Genomic DNA, 16,609 nt, shown 5'->3' on the forward strand with positions numbered 1-16,609 from the left:
CACTTGGGTCAGACTTGTCGTTATCACAACCCCTTGAGCCCCATGTTGGGCGCCAAAAAGGACTGATGTGGTTTAGGCCCAGCCGGCAGCTGAGTGCGACGCGGCTGCTCACTCACCCCTCCCCTGGTGGGATGGGGAGGAGAATGGGAAAAAACAACGGCAAAGCCTCGAGGGTTGGGATAAGGGCAGTTTACTGGGACAGCAAGGGAGAGGGAAAAAACCAATCAACAACAGTGCTGATAACAAATATTAACAATGGACCGACCAGACACTTGGCCCATCCCACAACTGCCCGAAACTGCGTCGCCCCTCCCCTACCCGACTAGCCCCCTTTTATGGTGAGCATGATGTCACATGGTATGGAATAGCCCCCGGCCAGCTTGGCTCACCTGTCCTGGCTCCTTGTGAAATTAACTCTATCCTTGCCAGAACCAGGACAATTACTAAAGATTTTAGTGTGATCTCACTCTGTGTTCAGGAGGTGGGTGGAGCGTTATGTATGTATCCATTAGCTAATAGGCTTTGAAGTAGACTAGACAGTGAGTAGGAGGACACCTACACTCTGAAATAGTAGAGGTCTGATCTAGTTACTAGGTAAGGGTCCTGCAATCTGGGCACAGGTATTAGGTAGACATAAAGCCAGTGCTAATATTTAAGGGACAGTGGATGTGTGTTTTTTGTGAATCAAGAAAGTGAAGGTGTATGCAGATGTCACCAGTGAACTTCCAATCTGATCAGCTGGAAAAGAGGTACAGGGCTGGGCAATCTCTGTTATTTCATGCTTATGTGAGTGAGGCTTGTGTTTATCTGGATGTCAGTAAAGCCACCGTGCTCCGTATGTGCTGATCTGTGTGGCCGGCTGTGTCTGCACTCTGTGTGTGTGTTCCCTGCAAATGGGAAGAAAATGCAGCTGCATTTATTGGACTGGGATGGGAGGAATCACTTGGGACTCTAAGGCCACCAAATTTGGCTTTCTTCAAGTATCATCATTCCCTTCTGGCAAGTCACATAGTGATTTTGCACCTGCATTCTCTCCTACTCTTCCTAGACTGTATATTGCATAAGGAGGCACAAAGGCACCATGATGCTGTTCAGTGGAAGGGAAAACAGGAATAATGTACCCGTAGCCTAAACTGTGGCGTTTCTTTTCCTCCCTGTCCCTCTCACCCAGGCAGAAGGTGCTCCAGACAGAAGAGGCAATGGTCAATGAGAAAGGATACTCCTTCAGCTGGCAATAAAACCATGTACCACTCTATGACCTAGCTTGCCTGTAGAAGTTTTATTTTCAGCGTCTGGACTGAAACACTTTAAGTAATAAGCTCTAGATAAAGATCTGCGAACTTAATTGCTCTGAAGTACTATTTCCCTATTGAAAATCATGGAAGTGAGGAATTACTTTATTTCCTAGGTTTTTTAAGATCATATTAAGGTTTATAGCTTTTGTTCCTGAAATTAGTTTTCATGTTTTGCTGGCTCTGCTGGACGTTATGTAATTATGTTAAGAGTTCCTGTGGTTCTCATTATTCTTTCTTGCTTGCTGTTGGTGCATATAAATAAATTTCAGCCTTCCCTTGTGGCCTACACGGTTTACAGCCAAATTATTCTTGGCAGGACTATATTAGGAAGGATACAATGAGTCCTGTTCTAGTGAGGCCATGCAGAAGGCAGCTGTACTCTAACTGGATGTCATCAAGGGATGGCAAAAGGTGTGCTGGGCACTGCTGTTAATTTCTGTGACTTAAGCGAGGCTGCGGGCAGGCACGGCATAAGTGTGAGTTTGACTTTCTGTAGTTGGGATCCCAGAGTGGTATTTCACCAAGACAATAACAAAAAACATTGTGAAATTTATATATTAAAATTACTTCAGTTGGCACAACGTGCTTCTCATGGTCTCAGTGACATTAGGAATACTAATCGTTGAGTCTCCACTTGAGCAGCACAGCACACGATTTTTTTCTTCTCTGAACACTCCACAGTACATAGCCATTTCACAGCAAGAAGGAAATATGATGCCTACATGGAAATCCCCCTTGTAATCCTAATACAACTAACCATATGGAATAGAGGGTTTGATCTTGTGTCTCAAACTAGGAAGAGGGATTGGGGGTGTTTAATTACTATTTTTCTTTCTCATACACCTATAAATCTAAGAAAAAAAAAAGAGCATATTGAAATGTCTTACCTTCTTTCAATGAATAGAGAAAGCTGCACCTGGCAGTAAATGGATTTCATTAGGACACATCTCTAGCCAAGCATTTTAATTTATTTTTTTAATTGACTGCAAAGCCAAGTGAGCAATGTAAAGGACAGCAGAAAACAATATCAAACATGCAAGTGAATTGAAGAAAAAGAGGAGACAAGTGCCCTTTAAGCAACCTTAGATAACCATGACCCTACCTAGAAATCTGACAAGTCACTGTCAAGAATTTGGTGAAGTGTATAAAAAAGATTATGTCAGTTCTCTCTACCATGTTAACATTACTTACAAAACAGATAGAAGAGGAAATGAAAGAAAGATCTGTGATAAAAACTAATGCATTGACTCAGTAGAATGTTGTGCTGGATTGTATTACATATTAAATCTGACAACACTTTTACAGTATGAGTGTTACAGGATTATTTTTTGAATATTTTGTTTCTCATATATGGCTCAGTATGCAAAAAATTTATGATCCTAAGTAGCTTAGTATAAGGTGTGCTCATTATATGTGTGATTATTCATGTTTGTAATGATAGCACCAAGGTTATAATCATGGATATAAAGAAATAGCATTTTAAATAAAATTTTTACTATGGAATCTTGCACTAGTTTTCAGCTGGGATAGAGTTAATTTTCTTCATAGTAGCTTGTATGGTGCTATGTTTCGGATTTGTGATGAAAACAGTGTTGATAACATAGGTATGTTTTAACCGCCACTGAGCAGTGCATACACAGTGTTGAGGCCTCCTCTGTTTCTCACAGTGTCCCACCAGACCAAAGGGATATTCCATACCATATCACATCATGCTCAGCAATAAAAGCTGGGGGAAGAATGAGGAAGGAGGGGGGACACTGTGAGTTAAGGCATTTGTCTTCCCCAGTAACCGTTACATGCATGATGGAGCCCTGCTTTCCTGGGGATGGCTGAACACCTGCCTGCCCATGGGAAGTGGGGAATGAATTCCTTGTTCTGCTTTGCTTTGCTTGCACATGTGGCTTTAGCTTTACCTATTAAGCTCTCTTTCTCTTAACCCATGAGTTTTCACACTTTTACCCTTCCAATTCTCTCCCCATCCCATGAGTGAGCAGCCAGGTGGGATTCAGCTGCCCACTGGTGTTAAACCACAACAAATCTAAATAGCAACAGGTTTATAATAGCTTTAACTTTTTTTTAACAAGACACATTCTGCCAGAACTCTAGGACTTTGGAATAGATTTGACTTACAAAAAGTCACCATTTATTTTTCCAAATTACATTTGCTTTCACCTTTAGAGATTAGTAGCATTGTTATTTACTCCTAAATAATTAACATTTGTGACGTGGCTCAGCCCCAGGCGGCAGCTGAGCCCCAGGCGGCCGCTGGCTCACCCCTCCCCGGCGGGATGGGGAGGAGAACGGGAAGACAAAGGCAAAGCCTCGAGGGTTGGGATAAGGGCAGTTTACTGGGACAGCAAAGGGAGAGGGACACAACAACAACAGTGCTGATAACAGAGATTCACAACGGGTGATAACAGAAAGCAATTTACCGATGGGACCCTCAGCCCACACTCAGCCCATCCCAAAGCCGCACCAAACCCGCCCCTCCCCGACTGGCCCCCTTTGATGGTGAGCATGATGTCACACGGTAGGGAATAGCCCCCGGCCAGCTTGGCTCACCTGTCCTGGCTCCTGCTGAAATTAACTCTATCCTAGCCAGAACCAGGACATGCACAAGTTGTTCTTTAATTACAATTTTAGCATTTTTTAATGTGAAACTGAAGTTGCTGCTAAAGACAATGCAAGTAAGAATACCTATCAATAAAGGTAGGTATTTTATTGTCACTGGACTTGCTTACTCTTATTCCTCTTCCAAAATTGCTCACTCTTGTCAAGCTACTTTGCAAACACTGTTCGTTACCACTGTTCTCCATATATGACTGGGGCTTTTAACTTTTTTAATTAAAAAAACCCCAACAACAAAAACCAAACACAAAACAAAGCACAATACATTGTAGTGTTGCTTAATCCCAATTTATCTCTGTAACATATTACAAACCCATAAGTGAAATAGATTTTTCTATTGTTGCTAGTCATTTATTTAAGTGATAATTAAACAGGCTCAGACAAGAATTACTGCAGTCTTGAAATGAATCCAGATCACATAAGACTGATGCAATACTTGCCAAATTTAAAGTTTATTTTTCAGCACAACCAGAACTAAGAAATTTTGTGAGGAGAATGCTGTCTTCATAGCATTTCCAGTCTAGTGCCAAAAACTTAATGAGAGAAAGAAAACTCGTTCTTCCTCTGAGAAGTAAAATATGCTAAAAGTGCTGAACAGAAACTATTGAGGAAAGAAAATTAGTAGGAGAAATCTTATTTTCTTTAAATCTTAATCCTTAGAACTAATTTGGTAGAAATTATACTTTAAAGCATTTCCATGTAAATTTCTAGCTGTTTGTACTACTGCAACTTTCTAGTTCAATCCAGTAATGACAGAATAGTCTAATAATTCCAAAAATTATAGCATATTTGTTTTACAATTCTAATATGTAGCTGTTGCTCCCTGCAGATATAACAAAAGACAATAATAATAAGCAATAGCTTATTAGCTCAGAAACAAAGCTAATATTTTTAAAGCTGTAAAATACTGGGTTATGTCTTGTATCTATAAGCTTGTATTTGGTGCCAGCCTCCTCTTTATGGACATATTTTACTCCTTCATTGGACAGAAAAACTCCTACCCTTCTTTTCTGCTTAAGTCTCTCTGTCCTTCTCTTTCATTGCACATGTTGCTTTAGCAAATATTGGAGACAAGTTTCCAGATTTTTTTCTGAAAAAGAAATGTTATTTCAGAGTTGTTCTTAATGGGAAACTTCAAGATGGAACTCATTGTTGTCCTCACACATTTTCTATTTTCTGCTTTCAAACCGTTCACTAGACTAAAGATTTTCTGTTTCACCTCATGTTTCCATCCTCATTCCAAGGCCTGCATATATGGAAATCCTCTAGAAACACCAAACTCAAATGAAAAAGATGTAGATCAAATAATACTCCAAAATCAGTCATGCTTAAAACCAAACGTGAACGTAACAGGAACCTTTCACTGCTCAAATTCATTTACACATCTAAAAATTTATAAGAGTTAATTAATTATTGCTGTAGTTATGATTTAAAAACGTTATCTATGCAATCAAAACAAAAATACAAAATGCTAATCATGATTAATGTAGAACTGAAGCCTAACGAGCTTATGAAAGGTAAACTGATTAATTTAAACATAAGTGAATAAATTACTTCGCTAATCATGAATTTATTGTGAAATGTTTTGTATTTTGAAAAATGTCATAGCTTGAGAATGATAATGTGTTGTGAATCTTCTGGGTATATATTACAGTTTAAAAATGAAAATGAAAAACTGTTTTACTCTTGCGGAGTCCTTATTTTTTGTTCTCCTAGAAATGACACTTTATTCTTATAAGATGCTTCTATTGTAGCACCAAGAGAATATGTTTTCCTGAAATATTAATTTCACATTAATTTTTAAAAGCAAGAATTACAAAGTGGTGCAAAGACTTCTGTGCATGTGTAGCTTTACATATGTGTGATGACCCAGTAATTTATAGGAATAATTTTGCCAATACACCTTATTTTTTAATTCTATTGGACCCTCAAAGTAGCCATAGCCAAATTATGCTCTACACATTATTGTCCACACTGCATAGCTAACCACCTGTGCTTTTCAGGCCCTACTTAAATGATGTTGGAGGTCTGATATTAAAGCTACCACATTTGAAATTCAATCTCTTTTCACAATTTTCCAAGCACATTGTCTGACTGTCACCAAAGTTGTTTGTCTTGTTTTCTATATTGCAATATTTGATTATATGAGTAAGTAAGTGTAAAATGACACTTGTAAACTTTTTTTTAAAGAAACAAGAGATTTGATTATTAATTGCAATATGTTTTATGATTATATCCTATTTTTTATCAGAGAAATGGATTTGCTGAACTTGCGATAGATATTTTCAAAGGTATTTCTTTTTCAGACATTTTCCTGACACTGGAGCAAACATAAGAATACCTTCTTTAAATGCCATTTTGCTCCAGCTGCTTAGGATGTTATTTCTGGAACCTGTCTGACCACCTGAATCACTTGATTATTATGGTACTATTCTTAAGTGAATTACTGACACTTAAAATGGACTGGAAGAAAATTGCTGATAGGAGTTTATGAACAGCAAATGATATTTCCTCATGTTAATATAATATTTTGAGGGATAATTATGTTTATTAATATCCAAAATTATCAGATTACTTTATATGGCAAAACCAAGCAATAATTTTTCTATTGTTTTCATTTCTCTAAAACCATTTATGTATCTGAATTTTAGGTATGGTTTTAACTGCTTAACAAAATTATTCTTGATTTTCTTTTAATTTTACATCAAAACCTCTCTTCACTGGTACCTAAGCCAGGCCTTGACCTTCTAAATCTAGATTTAGGATTCTTTTTTCTAAACTGGGAGGAACCTGAGTTTGGTTTTTAGCATTTGTATCCCAGCTGAGAACTACATTATTTAAAGGATCACTTCTCAGGAAAAAAGTAAAAACACAAAATTTTTGCTCTTACCTCATTTACATTAGCTGTGTATGTTAAAAAAACATGAAAATATTTGAACTGAATTCTAAACCAGCATGGAACTTGCCAAGTTTGTTTAATAAGCAATTGTCCTCATGCTCTCGTGATTACATATATATCTAAAATCAGGACTATTTGCAAAATAAATGCCTAAAAGATGTCTTGGGACTTGAGTAGAAAGAAAGCCTGAAATTTTTTACTGTTGTACTTTTTGCCAGCACTGACCAGACTTTATTTTTCGCCACTCACAACTTTTTTATATACTGAAACTACTTAAAAACCCCCTAAACTGAGACCAGTGCTAGCTACATTTTAAAGCGGGATGGAAACCTGAAGGATTTATTTTTCAGATCATCTAAATACATGTTCACCTTGCATACATGTATATGAAGGATTATATGAGAGAGTTCTAGTATTTTGGGATGGAGCTTGGGGCAGGCAAGGGATCATAAATGGAAATTTAAGGAAGGTAAGAGAACTTCAGACTTCTTGGTAGTGGGATTCACAGGTGCTATGGAGTAGGGATTATCGTAGTTGCAAGTACCTAGAGGATATTTTTGGCATATATTTGTTTCTGTCAATGTCATCATATTTTCCTTTTCCACTTTATATTTGTTTTAATATTCAGCCTTCCTTAGTTCCATTACTTATGAAATAAGTTATTTGCTTTTTAATTATTTTTCTTTCCTTTGCTTTTTAAAAGCCACTTAACAATTACTTCTAGAATGACTGGCAGCTGCAGTAGTCCTCCAAAAGAAATCATGTAGTCACTATCCCTTCCCATAACTATTTCGTAGCAAAACACCGATGCCTTAACTTTTGAACTAGAGTGCAGATACACAATTTCACATCAACAAGCTTCTGTGAGTTTTGTCCTTCTTATCCTCAGAGACTTGTTCTTTCCCGAAAGACTTGAAAACAAAAAAAATTGGACATCCTTTATTTAGGATTTTAGATATATTGCCATATGAAGAGTCACATTAGCACTAGAAGTGTTTTGTTTAGTAGAAGATACTAAGTAGAAAGAGCACCTTCTCTCCAGACATGCAGCATGCATGTATACACATCTCACATTGACTTCAATTACTTCTTGAGCTTACGCTTCATTTTTCACTGGAGTTGATAACATATGATATGCGTGCTTTTGTTGGCACGTTACACTGGTGCTTCTGAAAAGTCAGACAACATCCTAAATTGATTGTTGAATCAGGCCTGGTATTTATACGTATGACAAAAATATTGAATAAATAAGTTTCTTCTGGATGTAAGACAGCCAATAATTTTGTTGTAGATATTTGGAATGAAAGCAATCACATCTTCTCATAATTTATTGATGCTTGGTTTCTGTCATACTACCACACTTTCATTTTCCACTTCTTGTTAAGAATTTCAGTGGGGGATGGTATTGCTCTGCTTTTATAGAACTTCACCTGGAGCATCAGAAATCTGTACTCTTCTGTCACAAACTCATGGTCTTGCAAAAGTCTCATTAAAATCTGTCATTCAGTTATGTGCATGGAAGTATTAGCTTTCTTGTCATTTATAAATACAATATCTTAAATGAACTGTACATAAAAAAGCAGTAGACATTTTACTGACCTCTTTAAGAAGATAAATTTAGAGCTGCTGCTTGCAATATGTTGCTAGAATACATCACACAGCTGTTAAACCCACTTAATCTTACTTGTATTAAGAGACGGTTCCCATTACTATAACTGAACCTCAAAGTCTGGACATCTGCAATTAACTCTGATACTAAGGAACTTGTGCTACTATTGTAAGCCTTTGAATATCACTGAGCATTCCCCTGACCTCTTCCTTTTTGACTGCACAATCTGTGTAATGTTGCAAAGAGCTTTTGAATGCCTGTTTTTAATTAAGAATATTTTTTAAAAACTAAAAAAACCTGTTAATTTTGCAACTTTGCTCTCTAAATTTTCTGTTCATTTTGCAACTTTGATTCCTATAGAACCATTAGAAATTCCTTTTCTTTTTTTGCTTCTTTGCCAGAAGAGAGGAAGGAAGAAGGGGATACAGACTCTTTCCTTCTGTAAGAGTCACTGTAGCCCATTCATAATTTTGAAAATTTCAGAGCATAAGTGACTGCTTAATATCCCAATCTTGGAAGCTACTGTATAAATGAAAGGACTATGCCTGTAGCCTTAACTTATGTGAATAAATCTTTCCCAAGTGATCCCACTGAGGAACTGTTACAGGTAAATTCTTGATAATTATAGCTAAATCAGTACACTTTCAAATGACTGTTTATGAGACGGCAATTGAATGTAAGGACATTTTAACCACATTGCAGTTTAAGTTCCAGCGTGCTTCATGCTTAGGCATTGCCAAAGGGTTGGACTTGTCACTTTAGCAGCCTTCAAGTGTTTAAGAATTTCCCAACAAATGTGTTCAGAGCCATATCAGTGGAGGAATGTCTGCTTTACATTATAAAACTAACTCTTGTTTTTTGTTTTGTTTCAGTTGACGGTATTTTGTTCCATGTTCATTATATTCTCCAGGCATTAACTTTAAGCCTATGCTGTGTTTCCTGGTATGCTGTGGAGTCTGGAAGTTCTCTACAAGATGATTCAGTCTGAACAGCCACATCCAGCATGGTTTCCATGCTGAGCAGAGCATAGTTTTGCTTGTTCTTTAACTACATCAATTGTAGCTGAAAGGCAAAGTATAGCTACTGAAAACTTGAAAGTCAGCAAAGAATAATTAAGTCAATATATCTAGTATCAAACCCAACTACAAATTTTCAATTAAAATGCCAATTGTATATATAGAAATACACATAGTTATATATAATACAGAGTTATTAAATTCTTAATTTGTCAACAACAACAGAAAAATACATCTCTCAATCCCAGGAGCTAGAAAGCACAAGAAAAGGGGCAGGAAAAAGACTTTTTTCTCTTTAAAAAAGACGGTAACTTGCTGTGCCTATGGAAGCAATTTAAAGCAGTGCACAGCATGAAAAACACAGCTAGGTAGTAAGAAAAAATGTCTGTTGTGGGTTGCAGATTTCTTTCTTAGGGTCTTTTTTGTGCTACAGAGGAAGTCTTCAAAAATATGAATGCTTTTTCTTCAGAAGAGTACCCTCCTTTGGCCCTTGCCCTGCTGGTTTTGCAGTGGCTCTGCTTCACTTGCCAAGTTTGATGTGGAATTCATATAGCTCAGAAGTCAAAAGGTGAGACAGAATCAATGGAGACACTTGGACACTGGCAGAAAGTTAAAATGCCCACATAAAGCTTAAAAAAAGTTTTGAACAACAATCCCTATGTTTCCCTTTCAGTTTCCTTTAGCACTCTTAGGATCTTAACAGTATTATATGGTTTTGCAAATAGATATGAAGTGATCGCTATTGTAGATTGCTGAAGTATTACAGGGTGTTAGATAATAGACTCAGATGCAAGAGAAAATGTGTTTTTCACCTAGAATTTATGCTATTTTAGTGCAAGTTTTCTGTATGTTTATGTTTTACAAGTAGATTGAAGGTTTTACAGGTAAAAGTGATATGCGATTTATTGTCTAAAAATGGTTACTAACCAGAACTTTATTTTTTTCTTTTTATTAGGGAAATGATGGATAGGAAGAAAAAAAAAAAAAAAAGATAGGTGAGTGTTTTATTCAGAGAAATTATCCATTGCACTGAACGAATTATATTGTGCAAAGCAACATTCAATTGAATAAGAACCCTAAAGTTAATTTTGCATGATAAACACCAGAAAGAAATTAAATATATCTTATTAACACATTTTGAGAATACAGCATTCAGCAAAGCATAAAGTAGTGGTTTTATTAGTTAATAAAAGTGTGGAAGTATTCAGTTTGAGCATATTAAAATAAAATATATTAGTTTCCAACACTATAACCATGGAATGATATAGTAAGAAACAATATATCATATGAAGCATTCCAAATATTTTAAAGAATACCTTGAAGAAGCCTGTTTCATGCAATTAATACAGAATACATGATAAAAGAGAACCAAGTTTGAATTTAAGGTATGTGCTCTGAAGAGCACATATTTGTCTGTTTATTAAATGAAATTCTTTTCAGCAAACAGTAAGTCCGGCATTCATTCAGACACTGAGTGGAGACTTCAGTCAAGCCATATGCAGTGTCAGCCCATCACTGTTCAGGAACAAGCACAATATTCTCAAAGTCTACACTCAGCAAAAGTAGCAGGTAAGTCAGTAAAAGACATTATTGGTACTATCTGTGTGGGGAAACTCAACAGAGTATTTCAGATAATATGGGTAAAACTCAGTTTTGTATGAAGCGTGTTTATTGACTGAATTCTGAGTGAGTTATTGAAAGCTGGATAAGCTTCTTAAAAAAGACAACCAGGTGCCTTTGTACCAACTCTTCACAGGATCATCAGTTTGCTCAGCTAAGCCCTCTTTGCTCTAAAGAAAACAGCAGAGCACACAAAATAAAAACCTTTTGAGGAAGGGGGAAATATTGCTGATACGAAGCATGTTCCCAGAGGCCTGGCTAGCAGAGCTTCAAAATGCATGATACTGGTAACTCAGCTGAGTAGGAAAGCTATGGGTTATTTAGTGCTGCTTAGATCTTCCTTATGTGTTTACATATATTAAGCTGGGTTATATTAGTTAGTTACATCTGCCTCATTTTCTAATGAAATTAGTGCTTTATCCACTGATTTCTCCACTTAGTTTTATTGAACCAGTTCAATAATAAACCACATACTACCACAGGTTAGAATAGTATTTTAAAGTCCATTAAAATCAAAGTGAAGTGTCTCACTAATTTTGACAGATTTAGAATCAAGTATGTGGAAATATCTTCTCCAGACACCATTCAAATGTTTATAAATTATCATAAGATCATAGAATAATTCAGGTTGGAAAGGACCTTGAGAAGTCTCCAGTCAAAACTCCTGCTCAAAGCAGGATCAGCTCTGGGAACCAGACCAGGTTGCTCGGGGCTTTATCCTCTTGGGTCTTGAAAACCTCCAAAGAGAAGCATTGCACAACCTCACTATGCAACCTACTCCACTGCTTGCCTGTACTCATAGGGAAAAAGTATTTTACTTATGTCCAGCCTGAACCTCTCTTGTTTCAATTTACTTACGGAAATTTGGCAAGCATGCACTCTGTCACCTCTTCCAGATAATGATTTCAAACAAGACAGGTGCCACATTAGACACCTTCAATACTGCACTTGTTACTGGCTTCCAGTGGAGTACTTGCCACTAACTGTCCAATCAGTTTTTTACCCATCTAGTTTGTCTGTGCATCAAAACTGTAATGCCTTAACTTGATACAAGAATATCTCAGGAGATAATGTCAAAAGCCTTCTAAAAATCACAGTAACTGACATTCATTGCCTCTCTCCTCATCCACAAATCCAGTCATTATATCCTAGAAAGCAATCAGGTTGGTCAGGAATGATTTATCCTGGGTCAAATCTGCTGACTGTTGCCAGTCAGTGCCTTCTCCCACATGCATTGAGAAATGTTCCCCAAGGGGACTCACTCAGTGATCTTCCCAGGGACTGATACGAAGCTGACCAGCTTGCACTTTGCTGGGCCACCCTTTTGGACTTTTTTGAAAAAGCTGCCTTTCTCCAATCGTAAGCTCATCTCCAGTGGCAAGGACGTTGACCATTTGTCTTCACACCCTGTGGTGCAGCCTGTTTGGTCCTATGAACATTTACAGATTAACTTCTCAATAGTAATCCTTGACTTGATCCTCATCCATTGCAGGTTGTTCTACTTCAACCTTGCCTCTAGGCACAGAGGCCCAGAAGACTTTGTTGATGAAGACTGAGGCAAAGGTGGCCTTGTATGTGTCTGCTGTTACTAAATCACCAATCCCATTTGGCAATTGACTCACATTTTCCTTGTTCAATCTTTTACTACTAATGCAGCAGTAGAAACTCTTGTTGACCTTAACTTACCTTGCAGGTCTCATATACAGCTAGCACCAGCCCTTAATGCCCAGGCATTGTTTCTAAGTTCCTCCTTTTTACTTGTTTCTGCTTCTGCCTTCTGTATGTTGTCTTTTTGCATCGGAGCTCTGACTTGAGTTGTCTGTTTTGCCAAGCCAGCCTCCTGATACATCTGCTTACTTTCCTGACTATTGGGAAGGGCTGCTATCATAACTGGACCATGCAGTCTTTAAAGAGCTGCCAGTTTTCCTGAGTTCTTTTGGGCTTCAGAGCTGCTTCTCATGGGATCCCACCTACTAGTTTCCTGATGACAATTGCAATTACATTTATGATTGACTAATATCGGAAAACTAAGTTGTGAACCAGATGCTTTGATGTGGAGACAGATGGAACTCTGTCATAGTGTTCCTATTTCTTCTATTTTAGAAATATCTGGGCTTTTTTTCCTGTGTGATAAACTTCCATTTTCAGATGCACTTTTATCTTTTACAGCATGAATTATATTTTCAAAAGAATCTTTTTTTCTCAAAATAAAATAAATTAGTATTTAGCCCAGCTTCAGTTAATACAAGAATAAAATAGAGACACCCTTTGTTCATCTAGTTGCTGCTAGCTGAACATTTTCTATTTATCCACATATAAACATACACAGTTATAATATTCCCCCACCATATTGACATAACTTGCCTCCTCTCAGTCATCTAGCTTGTGCTGCAGCTCTGATTTGGCTTCCAATGAATGTGTATGTTTTGCTGTAAATGCATGTTTTAAACCTTGAACCATCTTCACAGCATTTCAAAGACTGACTGCTAGAAAAGGCATTATTTATATTTTTCATTTTTTAACATCTTTCTTCCACATTTATTTTTTCTGGGTAACAGAGGTGACCATGTTATGCTCCTCATTATTCCCCCTACCTGTGCTCCACCCCATGATATGCTACTTCTCCCTCTTTCACAGTGGAGATCTCTAACATATAACCCCACTGTATCTGAAAGCTATTGGCATGTAATGTAGTATAATTGCTGTCTCAATGATGTGAGGCTCTGATAACAGGTGAATGTCGCAAACACCCGTCTTGACATGGACAGGGATGGGCTGATGATGACCAGGGAGTGTTGAACATGAACGGAGCCTGTGGAGGCAGGATAATGTCTTGTGAGACCACTCCTCTATTCCTAAAACACGTAAACAATGACCATCTGTGCTCTGTACACCATGTGCCTGTGACAGATCACCACTCGCTTGGTCAGCCCTGAAGAGGGAGGGCAGTGAGACCCCCGGACCCCCACAACCCACCGATTCATTTCTAGAACATTTCTGAACATTACTGAGCACATACTGCGCCTGCTCAGTGATGACAGACCCCCGCCTATGGGGCGGGCACGTCGGGTTATAAAAACTGGAAACATAAGTTTTCAGCGTGCGCCCACCACCTGAAGACTACAACTACGAGCAGAGAACATCGCTGGATCCAAGGGTGGTGATATCTTTTCTCTCTCTCTCTCTCTTTTCTTTCTCTCTTTCTTTTCCTTTCTATCACTCTCTTTGTAACAATTTTCAGCACATTAGGGTAATATCATCACACGTTTTGCTAAACCCTTACGTTTCATAGTTCTGCTAAATTTTGAGCATTGTTATGACCTTTGCCAAGCCTCTATCTTTAGTAGTTCCACTGAATTTTAAGTAAATTTATAGTTGGTTTGAACCTCTGAAGTAATGTCGTTACTTCTCATTACCGTGCAGAGAATTAAAAAGTTAACCTCACCCTCACCCCCTGAGTGGGACGGGACAAACGAGATCACATTTTTCTCTGTTACCATTATCCTGCTGCAGTCATCCTGACCCATTTGTATCTGCTATTCTTCTGTCATGTATTGGAGAAATGCATGCCACCCCCTCTTTCAGTATGTGTAGCATAGTGAAATCCAGCGTAGCCAAACTGTATGTACTTGTCACTGTGTAAACCCCATCTAATAACAGTGATGAAAGAGTTACGCAAAAAGAGAGAAGAAGCTATACTGCATCACCGTACCATAATCAAGCTAAATCTCAGGAAATCGTCATTCTGTTTGTGCAGTTTTCTCTACATCTTGTATCTTAAGAGACATTGTTGAAGCAATGCTCAAGCTCTTAATCACTGTGGGTTTAGTTTCTTCTTTCAATGGAAAATCTAAAGCTCTTCAGAAGATAATGCAAAGCAGAAGATGTAGATTCCCATTCAATGACAAAAAGTTTGTCTCCCAGCATGGATGCTTGCTGGATATTTTGAACTCAGAGTCTGGATAGATGGTGGCATATGACTAGGAACAGAGCTTGTTTCCTCATTGGAAGTACAACTTCCAGAGAATTGCACCTATGTTTATTATCTTTATCATTAGGACTGAAGAGAAGAAATAGGAGTTGATGGCAGCTGATGTTTACTCTGTTGGCACTAAGTCTGCATTTATAAAATATAGATATACAATATAATTATTTTTACAAATATACCTATTTTCTGGGGATAATAATAGGGAGGATTTCTCTTTGTTCTTACAGCTATTTGCTCTCTAAGCACCATTATACTTCAATAATACCCTCATTTGTCTAAAGAGGAGATTAGAATTGTGGGATGCATCTGTTCCAGAGATTTTTACAGACATTAACAGTTAAAATAATCTGTAAAATGCTTGGATATCAGCAAGAGAAAAGCGCTCCATTGCACAGGGTAAATGCTGATTTTACTCATATAAAGACTAGTGTCACTATTTATTTGTATGCAATTTGAAGACAAAAGTCTCAATCCAGAGACAAATTGATTGTTAGACATTGTTTGACCAATGGAAATTGATTATATGGTTGGTTCCTTCTGACCTGCAAGGTTCTTCAGGGTAAGTCCTCATTTATTCCAGTGGGAAAAAAGCAACCTCAATTTAAAAAGAAAAAAAAAGTAAGGATTTTAAAACTTGGGGATTTTATATTTTCAAAACACAATGTAATGCACAACTGGAGACTTCTGTTAGTTCATACTGAACCTTTCCATATCACTCCTCCCCAATATGTGTTATTGACAGAGCCGAAGGGACTGGGGAAATCTCTTTATTCTGTCATTTAAATCAGAGTGTTCTTATTTTCATAAAGGGTAAAGAATCATTAATTTAGCAAATAAACTTATTCAATCTCAGTTACTGGAAATATCTGTTGACTATTCATACATGTACATAAATAGAGAGAAAAAGAAAGATGACCAGAAGACTATTACTCTTTTCCCCAGTAACTTCTAAAATTTTGGATTAGTTCTTCATGAAGTAGGTAACAATGTTTGCTTGACTCTAGCATGAAAAAAATCTTGATAAGCAGTTTCCCAAAAATGTTTCAAAATATGAATTTCAGATTAAAAACTAGTTCAGTAAGTACTTGAGGGACTTAAATATTCCTGTCAAAACAGATGTATTAACCTTTAAAAATCCTAGCATAGTGATTAGTATGCTGAGATGGATATTTAGAAAACATGGTGAAACCTCAGAAGATCGCACAAAGTAAAATTGAAATACTACCTGAAGGACTATCTCTATGAAATGAAATCACTTAATATTCATCCTCTGTAATATGCAGAGACATGCAAATCCACTGTCTTAATTCATTTTCCTTCTATTTCCATATATGGATGTTAGTTATCCGTCCCTAGATATAATATTCCAGCATGCATTTGATTGCTTATTCTGCTCACTTGCTTAAAGTTAAACATGTGATTAAGTGTCATGCTAATAGAGGCCTTGTTGCATCTGGAAAGAAATAAAATAAAATAAAATAAAATAAAATAATAAAATAACCCTATTCTTTATTCTTCTGTGCTAAAGGGTTGTGGTGGGTTGACCCTGGCTGA

The sequence above is a fragment of the Balearica regulorum genome, chromosome 1, assembly GCF_011004875.1.
Source record: "Balearica regulorum gibbericeps isolate bBalReg1 chromosome 1, bBalReg1.pri, whole genome shotgun sequence".
In the NCBI taxonomy this organism is placed as follows: domain Eukaryota; kingdom Metazoa; phylum Chordata; class Aves; order Gruiformes; family Gruidae; genus Balearica; species Balearica regulorum.